We start from the raw sequence: 12796 nt of genomic DNA on the forward strand, positions 1-12796 counted from the left end.
GGAACATCAGTGGCCAACCCAGCCCCCAGGTGGCCACCAAGGAACTGGCGATCCATATAATTGTCTCCAGACACTTGGCTCACCCAGGTCCCTTTGGCTGCTGTGAGCCTGGGTACTCATGAATCTAATCCAGGCCTTACTGTCAATCCTCCAAGACTCAGGTCTGGAAGTGGGTTTGCAGGTAAGATAGTCGTGCTCTGCCATGCTGACCTTTCCGAGGGGGTTACCTGTGTGGCCATTCCACAGCCTTGTAGTGTCCTGTGAGGGTCACCCTCCTTCCTCTCCCCTGCTAGCTTCTTTTCTTTCTGTGACGTTTTATTACTACTGTTGGGCCATCGCTGTTGCTATTATAACATCCATGTGCGTGGCAAGCGGTCCGTCAGTCACTAGGCTCCACCCCTCTGTAAGGCTGGGCAAGTGGACTGCATTCTTTCCTTGAGTTCATTGTCAGGGTTTGAGGGAAGACCCTGCAGCCAGCCAGAGGAGGGGGGAGGCAGAGATGGGCCCCCACTGGGGAGGGCAGGCCTGGCAGGGAGGAGCCAGCACACTCAGGAAACAACTTATTCAGCAATCTGTCAGTCCTCTGTGAGGACCTACTAAGTGCATGGGTTTTATGCTAAGACCTAGGAAGGGTAGGGTCTGTCCTTCCGGGGTATTTATGAGGGACGGGGAGACAAACAGGCAAGCACTGCGGCTATGAGATGAGGGATGTGGGCTCAGGAGAGGTGGGAGGAGACAGGAGAGGGGCGGGGCCTGTAGGAAGGACAGACAGCATCTGAACAGGAACGCCTGACCGGAAGGGACGCTGTCAGGAAGGGCAGGAGGGCGGGTAGAGAAGAGTGTGGACCCTGGAGTAGACCTGGGTGGCACAATCTCAACAGATCTACAGTGCCAAGGACACAGCCATGCAAGGGCACCATGGTAGGGAAGGCTTGCCCAGTCTGAGGCCAAGGCTACCAAAAGAAAAGAAAGTCCAAGCCAAGATTCTCTGACCCCCTCTTACTTTCTTCCACCCCCCTCCCACAAGGCAGTGCTCCAGAGTCCCAACGGGTTCAAGGCTGGAGGAATCAGTTTGAGTCACCCGAGAGGCTCCTCCCCCTGGAATCTGAAGTTCTAAATCCCAGTGCCTGGGCAGTGGGTTCACTCGGGGACACAGTGGCTCCTCTTCTGTGCTCTGTCTTCCTGTGGGGCTGGGGGGGATGGATGGTCCTGGCCCCGGGCCACCCGCCAACACATTGTCTGCTAGTCTGGCCGGAAGCAGCTGCTGCGCAGGGCGGGTGGGGCCTGCGGGGGGGGCGGGGGGGGGCAGGGACTGGGAAAGCTACAGAAGCAGCCTGAGCCCTGGTGCTCCTTAGTCAGGGGTGGGGGGGGGCTGGGATGTGGAAGCTGGATATGGGGAGAGGGGGGCTGGTGCTGTCCCGTCCGTCCTTCCTTCGTCTACACACTTGCTCCGTCTCCAGGGCACCATCCCAGCACCTCTGACAGTAACCAATCAGAGGATTTTGTTTGCCTGGACAAGGTCGAGAAGACCAAGGGAGCAGCCAAGTCCTAATCCAAGGAGAAATGACCCTGGTCCTGGCCAACTCCTCATCTGAGAAGAACATGTCCAACCACTAGTCCCATGGGAATTTGGACCCTATACTCTCAGGAGACAATGGCGGGTGCAGCCGTCCAGCCTGGGAACTCATAAGTCTCTTTATCCCATGGCTCCTGCCCTGAACCAGGTCCTTTCTACCCCCAGCCCCCTCCTTCTCTCCCTCCTCAGCCCATGTACCAAAGCTTCAAAGAACACCTCCTGTGTGGACAACTATAGAGAAAAATGGTGTGTCTCAGCTGGAAGAAACCATTTTCGTCTGTCCACAGCTGACTCTATGACCTTGCTCATGAGGTAAAGTACGGTCCTTAGCACCTGCACACATGTGTTTGGACTGGCATCCACCTGTTCTGGCAGGTATGATCCAGGACCCCAGTCTGGATACCGTGTCTGTTAAGGGCCCAGGATGCTCTGGGTCACATGGTCACAGCTTCTGTGTGGTTACAGCTGTCGTTCACCCCTGCCCCTCATTCCTCAGAATGCTGCTGTTCTTTTCTGAGGGTCTGAGCTGCATCTCAGCAGTACCAGCCTAGGCCCTGACTCTTTACTTTCATATACAGCCATTACTGGGGTCTGGGCTCACTCTGGCTAGGGACCTTGTTTCTAGAATCTTCTGTTAATTTCCCTTCAAATGTTGTCTGTCTCACTTTTCAAAGTATCATTTAGGATTAAAAACTGTCCCAGGCCAGGCAGTGGTGGCACATGGCACTTGGGAGGCAGAGGCCGATGAATATCTGAGTTCGAGGACAGTCTGGTCTACAGAGTGAGTTCCAGGACAGCCGGGGCTATACAGGGAAACCCCGTCTGGAAAAAGCCAAAACCAAAACAAAAAAAACCAAAAAACAAAAAAAACAAAACCAAACCAAAAGCTGTCCCGAGTTGTCTGTGGCAGCATGTGCTGAAAATCCTAATACTCAGGATCTCAAAGCAGAAAGCTCCAGTGTGAGCTACATAGTCAGGCACTACCTCTGAATTTCATCTTTTAAAAGACCTGGGGGTGTGCCTCAGGAGCAGAGTACTGGCCTGCAGTGTATAAGGCCCTGGGTTCTTTGGGGGTGGGGGTGGGGGTGGGGGGGAACCAAACCAGATTCTCTGCTTTGCCTCCTGGAACATCGAAGACTCTATAGCAAGAGTGTGCGGGATACCAGTCCTGGGTATGGAGGCCCATCCCCCACACCAGGTGGATATACCCACCTGACAAAGAGGCCATTGGCTCCCTGAATACTTCCCCTGTGTGAGCACTGTGGGTACCAGTGAGCCTGGCAGGCCCTCCCTTATAACCCTTCATGCCCTTCATCATTCCCTGAAGGCCTAGCTCTGCCCCCCACTCCCACCTCCACCCGGCCCCAAGCTGGTACTGAGTACTGCCTCTTTATTCTACGCCTGCTATATCCTTCCCTGGACCCGGAAACCTTCCCCTGCCCTCTGCCTCCCTATTCCATCAACTGTTTCAGAGACCCAGGTGCCAGGGGTCTTCTCAACACCAGGCCTTCAGAAATCAAGGAGGCTATTGACCTATCCATCGGTTGAACTCTGATGCCTTCCCCTGAACCCAGCCTTGAGGGCTTCTCCTTTCCTGAACGTCTCCACCTGCCCGCCCCCCCCAAAACTGAGGGCCATTGCCCTGTGGGAGGGGCATCACTGAACAGGAGGGTGTATATGGGGTCCAGGCTGCTAGGATAGATGAGACAGCCATCAACGAATAGGCTAAGCCCAGCACTGTGGGGTGCCTCTGTAATCTCCCCTCTAGGGAGAAGAAGTTGGTGACCCTGAGTTCAAGGTCATCCCCAACTATGTAACAAGTCTGAGGTCAGCCTGAACTGACATACAGGCCAGTGGCTAGGGGTGGGGCATGACCTGCCTTGAACAGGAGGGAGACCTTCAAGCTAAGAAAGGGCTTGGGTGAGGAAGTTAGTGTGAGCTGGCAACGTTGTTTCTGCCCTGAGGAGTTCGTGAACCATTGCCACCACCTGCGACTGTCAGACTCCAGCCTCCTCAGCCCCTCATCACACATATCACACCAGCGTTCTCCTGGGAGCGCCCAGGTCAGATCTGCTCAGGCGTTCTGCTGGTTCTGCTGCCAGGACTGAGTTGTCTGTCTCTCCAGGATCCAGGCAGTTACTATTGGACTACCCAGCCCCTCTAGCGTAAGTTAAGCCAGTGTATCTCTTTCGTTAAAAAAAAAGTTTTATTAGCATGTGTTAATTATGAGTTTCATGTTGATATCTCATACATGCATATACTATATGTTGATGACTCTCACCTCCTCTGCTCCCATGCCCACCAGATCTCTTCCTCTTCTCAACTAGTCTCTTCTCTCTCTCTCTCTCTCTCTCTCTCTCTCTGTGTGTGTGTGTGTGTGTGTCTGTCTGTCTGTCTGTCTTTCTCCCTTCAATGGCTATGCCGCTTGTGCTGGCTAGATTTATGTCAAACTTGATACAAGCTACTATAGTCATCTGAGAGGAGGAAACCTCAATTGAGAAAATGCCTCCATACGACTGGGCTGTGGCAAGCCTGTAGGGCATTTTCTTAATTAGTGATTGATGGGGAGGGCCCAGCCCTTTGTGGGTGGGGCCATCCCTGAGCTGGTGGTTCTGGGTTGTATAAAAAAGCAGGCTGCGCAAGCCATGGGAAGCAAGCCAGTAAGCCACACCCCTCCATGGCCTCTGCGTCAGCTCCTGCCTCCAGGATCCTGTTCTGACTTCCTTCAGTGATGGACTACGATGTGGATGTTTAAGCCCAACGAACAAATCCTTTTCTACCCAACTTGCTTTTTGGTCATGGTGTTTTGCTGTAGCAATAGAAACCTTAGCTAAGACATCACTGAAGAAAATCTCTCTCTTTCACTTAGCAACCACTAACTGCACTGTAGATCCCTAGAGATCCTTTCAGTACTATCTATAGTTTATCTATCTATGCATGCATGTATGTATGTATGTATGTATGTATGTATGATCTATCTATCTATCCATCATCCAGCCACCCACATATCTTATCTATCTATCTATCTATCTATCTATCTATCTATCTATCTATCTCTGCTTTCTGTTCCTCTAGAGCATTGGTTCTCACCCTGTGAGTCACGACCCCCTGGGTTTGCATATCAGACATTTACATTATGATTCATAGCAGTAGCAAGATTGCAGTGAGAAAGTAGCAACAAAAATCACTGTGCGGTTGGGCTGGGGGGTCACCACAACACAAGGAACTGTATTAAAGGTCTCAGCATTAGGAAGGTTGAGGGCCACTGCTCTATAGAATCTTTCCATTCTGAACTACAGCTTGGGCTGGTAGGGCTGGCCTGGGATACTCCAGGTACACCCCCAAATAAGGCCTGCCAGGCCTTCAGCCCATGCCTGTTCCAGAGCTTCCCTCCATGCCCACAACCACCTGGGCACCTACTTGAGGGTGGAGACTTTCGATGCTGCTCCTCCAGCTGACGAATAAAGTGATGAAGTTGTAGCAAATACTGGAAGGGAATGGCCATGCTGCTTCTAAGCCTGCAACAGGAATATGGGGCCCTTGGAACGCATCTTGTCACCTTTACAACCTCAGCCAGATGTCCCCCTTAGTCCTTTGTCCTGATACTACACCTCTGTCTCCCCAAGCCCCTGCTACAGGCAGCCCAAGTCCCAGCCTTTTTTTTGTGGTCCCAGCAGCTGCCACATGAGTCCCTGAAAGCCTCTCTCAGTGTAGCTGTCCCCGCCCACACAGTGACCCTAATGTTGCTGGCAGAGCATGGCTCAGGCCTCTCCCACTGATGATAAATGACCCCTCTCTATCCCCCCCATCCTCCCTGAAGTTCTTGTTCCTTTCACCTTTTTCAAGGGATAGCTTGCAAGTCAGGACCCAGGACCCTGGCGGCATTAAAGCCAAGGGCACTGGACTCTGCCTGGAGCACAGCACACGACCTAGGCTTCTAGTCTACTCTGTGCTCACTCAAGCTCAGAGTCACAGCAACCGCATCTCTCTCGGTAGCAGCCAAAATACCTGGCACTCATCTGTACCATAGGGGCTGCTCTAGGTACTGTGCCTGCTGTGTAAGAAGGAACCCTTAAACAGACCCTTACAATAGCCAGCTGTTATGTGCCTGTGGGAAGGAACACGGGCGAGTTCATTTATTCCGGTCCAGGTGCGTGTGTCTATGTGTACACGGAATGGCCAGCTGTCAACTTTAGGTGTCCTTCCTTGGGAGCCGTCCACCTCTTTTTTTTTTTTTTTTTTTTTTTTTTTTTTTTTTTTTTTGAGCAAGGGTTCTCAGCCTGGAGCATTTCATGTAAGCAAGGTTGTCTGGCCTGCAAGTTCCAAGGGTCCTTCTGCCTCTCCCTCTCCCTCAAAGGGATTACAGGCTTAAGTCGCTCTGCCTGGCTTTTTACATAGGTTCTAGTATGTACCAAACATTTCACTTGACCCCCAACAGCCACACTGTTATGACCTCTGTGGGTTACAGAGGCAATAGGCAGCCTCTGGTCTTCCTGGCTGGGAACTTCAGCTGTGATCAGCCTGGTGGGCAAGGCTGGAGTCTGGGGATATTCTTACTCAGGATTGGCAAGTAGCGGGCAACTGCACATGAGCTGGGTTGCCACAATCAGAAGAACCCACAGTCCAATCCTGAGCCCGCGTGGCACCTCTGTGGCACCATGGAGCTACCTGGGAACAGCGGCTTGGACACCACTCTTGATGGTATGTGGCCAGTGTCAGAAGACTCAGAGGATGAAGTGTGAAGCGGGGGAGGCTGGAGCCCCCTGGTGTGACTTCAGCGGTGTCTTTTCCTTCCTATGGCTTCCTTGAAGAATAACCTTGATATTCTCCCTGGGCAGGCCCACTCTAGTGGCCAGGCTGGAACCTGGCAACTGTCTTTCTGGGATTTTCAGATCCCATTTCACCCACCCAGGCAGCTCCTGAAGGCTGGCCTCAGCAGTCCTCCAGACCTCTGCACGCAGACTTTTGCTTGGTCCTAGCCAGTGGGTGAGGAGGCAGCTTAAGGTCCCTCCTCTATTAGAGGCCTCTGTGCTTGGCCAGTGCCTGTCTCTCTCGGTCAGCACCCTCCTCCACCAGAGATCCCCAGTACGGTCTCACCTACAGCTGCACTGGCTTGCCCGTGATGACTTCCGGAGAAAACTCTGTCCCCTCAGGAGTCGTCACTGTCTGAGCATGCTCTGTGAGGAAGGGCAGGCGTGCATGTGTTAACTCCAGAAAGACCAGGTCCTGGTTAGGACTTCGGGTGCCCGCCCAACAGCTGAACAAACAGTGTGGGCCTTGTTTCCCGGCACCCTGCAGTCTGGCTGCCTCACCAGACTGGAGGCCACTCAAGGCCGAGGGCAACCATGACCCTCTGCGAATATGACAGTCCCCTCCCCCTTAACTTCCCAGTTCTGCTCCTGGATCCCACAACAGAGTGTCTACAGGGCACACAGCTGAGGGCCAGCTGCTTTCGTGGCCCCTTCAGATCTAGTTCCGATGTTGTTGTCTCGAGACCTCCCTCAGTCAGGACTCCTGGTGTCATCCACACCCCTTGCCCCAGGTCCCACTGCTGTCTCACCGACAGCCGCACACTGGCCTGCCCGTGATGACCTCCCTGTCTCTCAGTATTTCCAGTTGGAGAATGAACTCATGACATCCATACCTGTCTAAAAACAAACAGGGCAGTTGCCATCAGTGAGGGACCAGGCTGATGAAGCCCCAGAGGTTACATGAAAACCTGGCTACTCCCATGCCTAAGGACAGACCATTTCTATTTAAGAACATTTGGGGTGGAGCGAGGGCTCAGCAGTTAAGAGTATTTTCTGCTCTTCCAGAGGAGCCACGGTCAGCTCCCAACACCTAAATGGTGGCTCGCAACTGCCTGTAACTCCAGTTCCAGAAGAGTCACACCCTCTTCCGGCCTCCCTGGGCACCAGGCGTTCATGTGGTGCACAGACATGCATGCAGGCAAAATAGACACATTTTTTTTTTAGAGAAAAAAAAAACCTACATGGAGAAACTCTGTCTTATAAAACAAATAATAATGATAATTAGTGATGATGATGATAATAATAATAATGGGATTGGAGAGATGGTTTGCTGGTTAAAAGTACTTGTTGCGGGGCTGGTGAGATGGCTCAGCGGGTAAGAGCACCTGACTGTTCTTCTGAAGGTCCTGAGTTCAATTCCCAGCAACCACATGGTGGCTCACAACCATCCCTAACAAGATCTGACGCCCTCTTCTGGAGTGTCTGAAGACAGCTACAGTGTACTTACATATAATAAATAAATAAATCTTTAAAAAAAAAAAAAAAAAAGTACTTGTTGCTCCTGCAAAGGTTTGGTTCCTAGAACCACACAATATCTCACAACTTCTATAACTCTAATCCCAGGGAAATCGGACATTCTCTTCTGACATCCGCAGGCACCAGACATGCATTTGATGCACATACATGCAGGCAGGCAAAGCACTCATGCTCATAAAATAAAATTTAAAAATCAGAAAAATAAAAAAGACTATTCCTCACCAAGTGTAGAAGCCATACCTGTAATTTCAGTGCCGGGCAGACTGAGGCAGGAGAATTTTGAGTTCAAGGCCAGCTCGGGCTGCCTAGTGAGACCTTGTGCTGGTTAGTTTGTGTGACTTTGACATACGCTAGAGTATCTGGAAAGAAGGAATCGCAACTGAGGAAATGCCTCCGCTGGATTGAATTCTTGATTGCTGATTGATGTGGGACAGCCCAGCTTACTATGGGCGGTGCTAACCCTAGGCAAATGGTCCTGGTCTTTATACGAAAGCAGGCTGAGCGAGCCATGGGAGCAAACCGGAAAGCAGCACCACAAAGCCCTCCTTTAAGGGGTCCTGGTTATCATCTTAGAATTATGAAGTCTTTTAATGTTTATGTGCATCGGTGTTTTGCCTGCACGTGTGTCTGTGCGAGGGTCACACGACTTGGGACTGGAGTTACAGACAGGTGTGAGCTGCACTGGCTTTCCCAGGCATGCTGGGAATTGAACCCAGGTCCTCTGGAAGAACAGCCAGTGCTCTTAACCACTGAGCCATCTTCCAGCCCTAGAATTATGTTGTTGTTGCTGCTGTTGTTTTTGTTTTCTTTTTTGTTTCTGTTGGTTTGTTTTTCAAGACAGAGTTTCTCTGCACAACTCTGGCTGTCCTGGAACTCACTCTGTAGACCAGAATGAGATCCACCTGCCTCTGCCTCCCAAGTGCTGGGATTAAATGTGTGTGTACCACCACCCCCTTGATGAATTATAAGACTTATTTTAACCCTCAGACAATAACTTCTAGGCTTTTAGAATTGCATCTAGCATCTTAGGTCCTCTGACATCTATGTAGTTCCTGTTCTGTTGGGTGCCCTGGGCTGGATTAAAGGATAGAGACCAGGGCATGATAATAAATACTCCACAGGCTGCTCGGAGCCTGCTCCAGGTCCATAGACCAAAGCTCACAAAGTCTCTGTCAGCCACCAGCCCTAAGACTATTCACTGCATCTGCCTGATCCAGCCCACGTGAAGGCCCTGGTATGCTCCAATGGAGAGAGTTTCCCCTCCATCTTCTATCCTTATTGGTAATACAATGAAGGTCTAGGAACCTTGTTCCCCAAGCTCCTGATATGAGTCACTTCTTATACCAGGCTTCCTGGGAGGGCTGGCATGGCCATCCCTCATCCCAGTCAACTCCCAAGAGCTTGGGTCAGATCTTGTTCATCTAGAATCTCTCTCCTCAGCACCAATGTACCATCTCTTCTAGGATTGCTAGACTATCCCCTGCCCCTTCTCCATATGTGTTAATCCATTGTCCTCTGGGAAGTAAGGACTGTCCTGATGAAATACAGAGAGGTTAGGATGGCTGTTCATTGATGCCCAGCTGAGAGGGCAGAGGCCTGGAGAGGAGTTGAGCAATTGCCCCCATCACTGCGCACCTTGCCCTGATGTATACTGGATAACCTACCAGGCCACTGGACCACCAGTCACGGTAGGCCAATTCCTTCTCCTGGTCATGCCATGCTGTCTTTTTCCACCAGAGCATCTGCTGGGGGTCATGGCTCCTCTATAAACCCAAATCATGACATTCTCAATCTCCAAGTATCTCCTTTTTAGAAGATGGAGAAGAAGGGACATCAAATGGGGTGGGGGGAGGGGTAATGGAGATTTATTCCCAGTGCCCTCAGACACTAGTATCAGATTCCCAGTCTTCTGGACTTGAACATGGAAAGTTCTAGGTCTTCACCCTGGTCCTCTCTTTCTATCAGCCCTGTCTCATAAGTCAGGGCGTCATGATATGACCCTTCCTCCTCTACTCCAGGGTGGGAGATATGGAGGAGGTCCCAGTTGGGTTGATGGCTGAAACCTCCCTCTGGGGGGGTCCAGTGTCACAGTGTCAGTATCACTCTGGACTGGTGACTATCCCTGGACTCTAGATCCACCCCAGCCCCAGGTCTGTGTCTAGCTAGTCCTTGGCCTTGCCAGATCCTCTATTGTAGCCTCAGTTTGTCTGCCAGTGCAATGGATGCTTGGCCCCCGTGGGCGTTGACCATTGGTGTTCTAATGTGATGGCACTGGTGGGACCCTGTCATTCCCTGAGCCAGGTATCCTGGTGAGGGTCAGGGGTGGGGAAGAGGTTTAGCCACAGGACCCAGGCAGGATTTGGGGGGTGGGAGAAGAAAAGGGGTGCTGGGAGGGGGCATTCTGGAGAAGCCGCTGAGCAGACCTTGGAAATTCTTTTTTTTTTTAAAGATTTCATTTTTTTTCCTGTGTGTGGGTGTTTTGTTTGCATGTAGATCTTTGCACCATGCATGTTCAGTACCTGACAAGACCAGAAGAGGGTGTCAGAGCTCCTGGGACTGGGATTACAGGTAGTAAGTAGTGAGAGGCCATACGTGTGCTAAGAATCAAACCCAGGTCCTCTGGAAGAGCAGCTCTTAATGGCTGAGCCAACTCCCCAGCGTTCTGGCACATTCTAAAGACTGACCAGTCCACCCCTATCCCTGATGATGATATTGGAGGCACTAAGTTCCTAGGAGCCAGACTGGGCTGGCCGCCCTGGTTTATATAGCCCTACTGTAGTACGGCCTTCAGCACTTGGAGGGCCTCAGAGAAATTGTCCATCATTCTGAAAGCCTGCTGCTGCAGGATCAGGCCAAGGCTAGTGGGTGCCTGTCTGTCCTGTGCTGCTGCTGCTGGGTCAGGAGACAATGGGAAGAACAACACACTGAGCCCTTCCCTTCACTGTCACCATTGAGAGCTAAAAGGACATGTGCCTCGGCCTCTCGTCCATCCCCCAACACTGCAGCCAGAAGCACCAGAGGGCTGATCCCAGGTTGGGTGAGCACTTTTTTCCTCTCAACATTGTTCCCATCTTTGTGCATTTCCTGTAGGCCCTAACCACTCCCGACCTGAACTGCACACTCCAGAGACATAGGTGGCAGTGACCTCCTCCTGGGGGGGGGTGTGTGTCATAACCAGGCCTCCCAGTGACGGTACCCCATCCCTACGGGTGCCCATCATGTGGGTGCCTGAGGTCCTGTGGGCCATTGTGGCTCTGATTGTCAGTGACCCTGTAGGTTCCCAATTCTGTGAGTTCTTGGTACTGTGGGTGTCTGTGCCTTTGTGGGTGTCTATATCCCTGTGTATTCTTGAGACCCTGTGGGTGTCTGGCCCTGTGTGGGGGGATGATGGTGATCATGTGTCTGGTTCTGGGTGGATGATGGCCCTGTAGCCTTCAAAGTCCTGACCAAACTGCCATATGTCCTCATAGCCACCAGGGGGCAGAAGAGGGTGCAGGCCCACCTTCCAAGAGGACCTGTCTTCCCTTGTAGAGCCAGAGCTTTGTGTAGGCAAGAGAGGTGGGGGCTGCTGAGCAAGGGAGGCTGAACAAGGTCACTCCAGGCCAGCAGAGAAATCTTGGCTTGGATCCTGCCTCTGCTGCTACCTCCCACATGACTTCACCAGCCCGGCCCTCATCTGAACATGCAGCAAGCACTGGGCCCACTTCAGGCATCGCCTCCAACGCGGAAATTAACTTCCTGCCCAGAGAGGCTGCGCCCACACAGCTGCAGGTCTGGGCCGCCAGACCTGGGGCGCTCTGGAGTCCAGTTGAGGCCTCTCCTGCCCTCCTCCTGTCTGCAGATGGGGAAATTGAGACCCAGCCAGGGAAGGGGGTGGGGGATGGGGGGCTTGGATAACATTGCACAATAAATTCAAATCGGGGACAGGGCCAGCTGGGCCTGCAGACACTAGGCCTGAGTGCTTCACAGAGTCATCTTCTAGCCCGTGTCCCAATCCCACCAAGCACTGAAGTTGTGCTGCTATTGAGTCCTGAAGGTCTTCCTGTGCCAACCCCAGGTGCCAGGCACTGCGGCCACCAGCCTCAGAAGTGAGAAGTTTCATATTGTTTTCCAAGCCTGAGGTGTGGGTGCTTCTGGACTATGTGGGGACTGGGGACCTCATCACCAGTGCCGGGCCTGGCAGGCACAGGGCAGGAGTGAGGAATCAAGCCTCTTCAGTACTTTCCTGGCATACCGCAGCTTCTCTCTGTAGCTTTCTCTGCAGCTTCTCTCTCTCCCAGGATATAGAGCGGATAGTGGATAACCCAGCAGTCGTCCTCTGGGCGAGCATCCACCCAGCTCCTTAACAGAAGCTTAACAGTCAGAGAGACTCCTCAGACCCAAGAGGGTGAACCAGGAGGCTTTCCTTGTCCCTCAGAGTGTCAAACAGGAGTAGCTGTGGATTCTTTCTGGGGCTCTGAGTGTAGCCGGCCCCTCCCCCCTCAGGCCTTAGTTTCCCCTTGGTTGAGGCTACAGGCTCAGCCCAGGACTAGGATAGTCTCAGCTCAAGGCTGGGTGACGAATGAAGGTCTGGAGTCTAGGGCCTGGTCTTCCTTTCAGCCACCAAAAAGGGCTCATTTTGTGCCTTGGGCAGGTCGCCCAGGCAAGGAGGCCACTGGCGGCCATTCTCCAGGACCTCCTCCCGTCTGCAAGAAGCATTACCTCATCGGGAAGCCATTCCGGAAAAGAGCTGCAAGAGTTCCATGAGTGGGGATGAAGAGGGCTTTCCAAGAGCCTCCTGGCCACCCAGGAGCCCAGCCAGGGTGGACAGCACATCCCAGTTTCTGTCCAGTGACCGCTACAGGGAGGTGACAAGACTGAATTGGACTGAGCAGATAGGAGGAACGGTCCTGCCTGAAGCCAGCAGCTTCCGGGAGGGCAGAGCAGATATTTC

This window comes from Mus musculus, chromosome 15 (assembly GCF_000001635.26).
Source record: "Mus musculus strain C57BL/6J chromosome 15, GRCm38.p6 C57BL/6J".
NCBI classification, from domain to species: domain Eukaryota; kingdom Metazoa; phylum Chordata; class Mammalia; order Rodentia; family Muridae; genus Mus; species Mus musculus.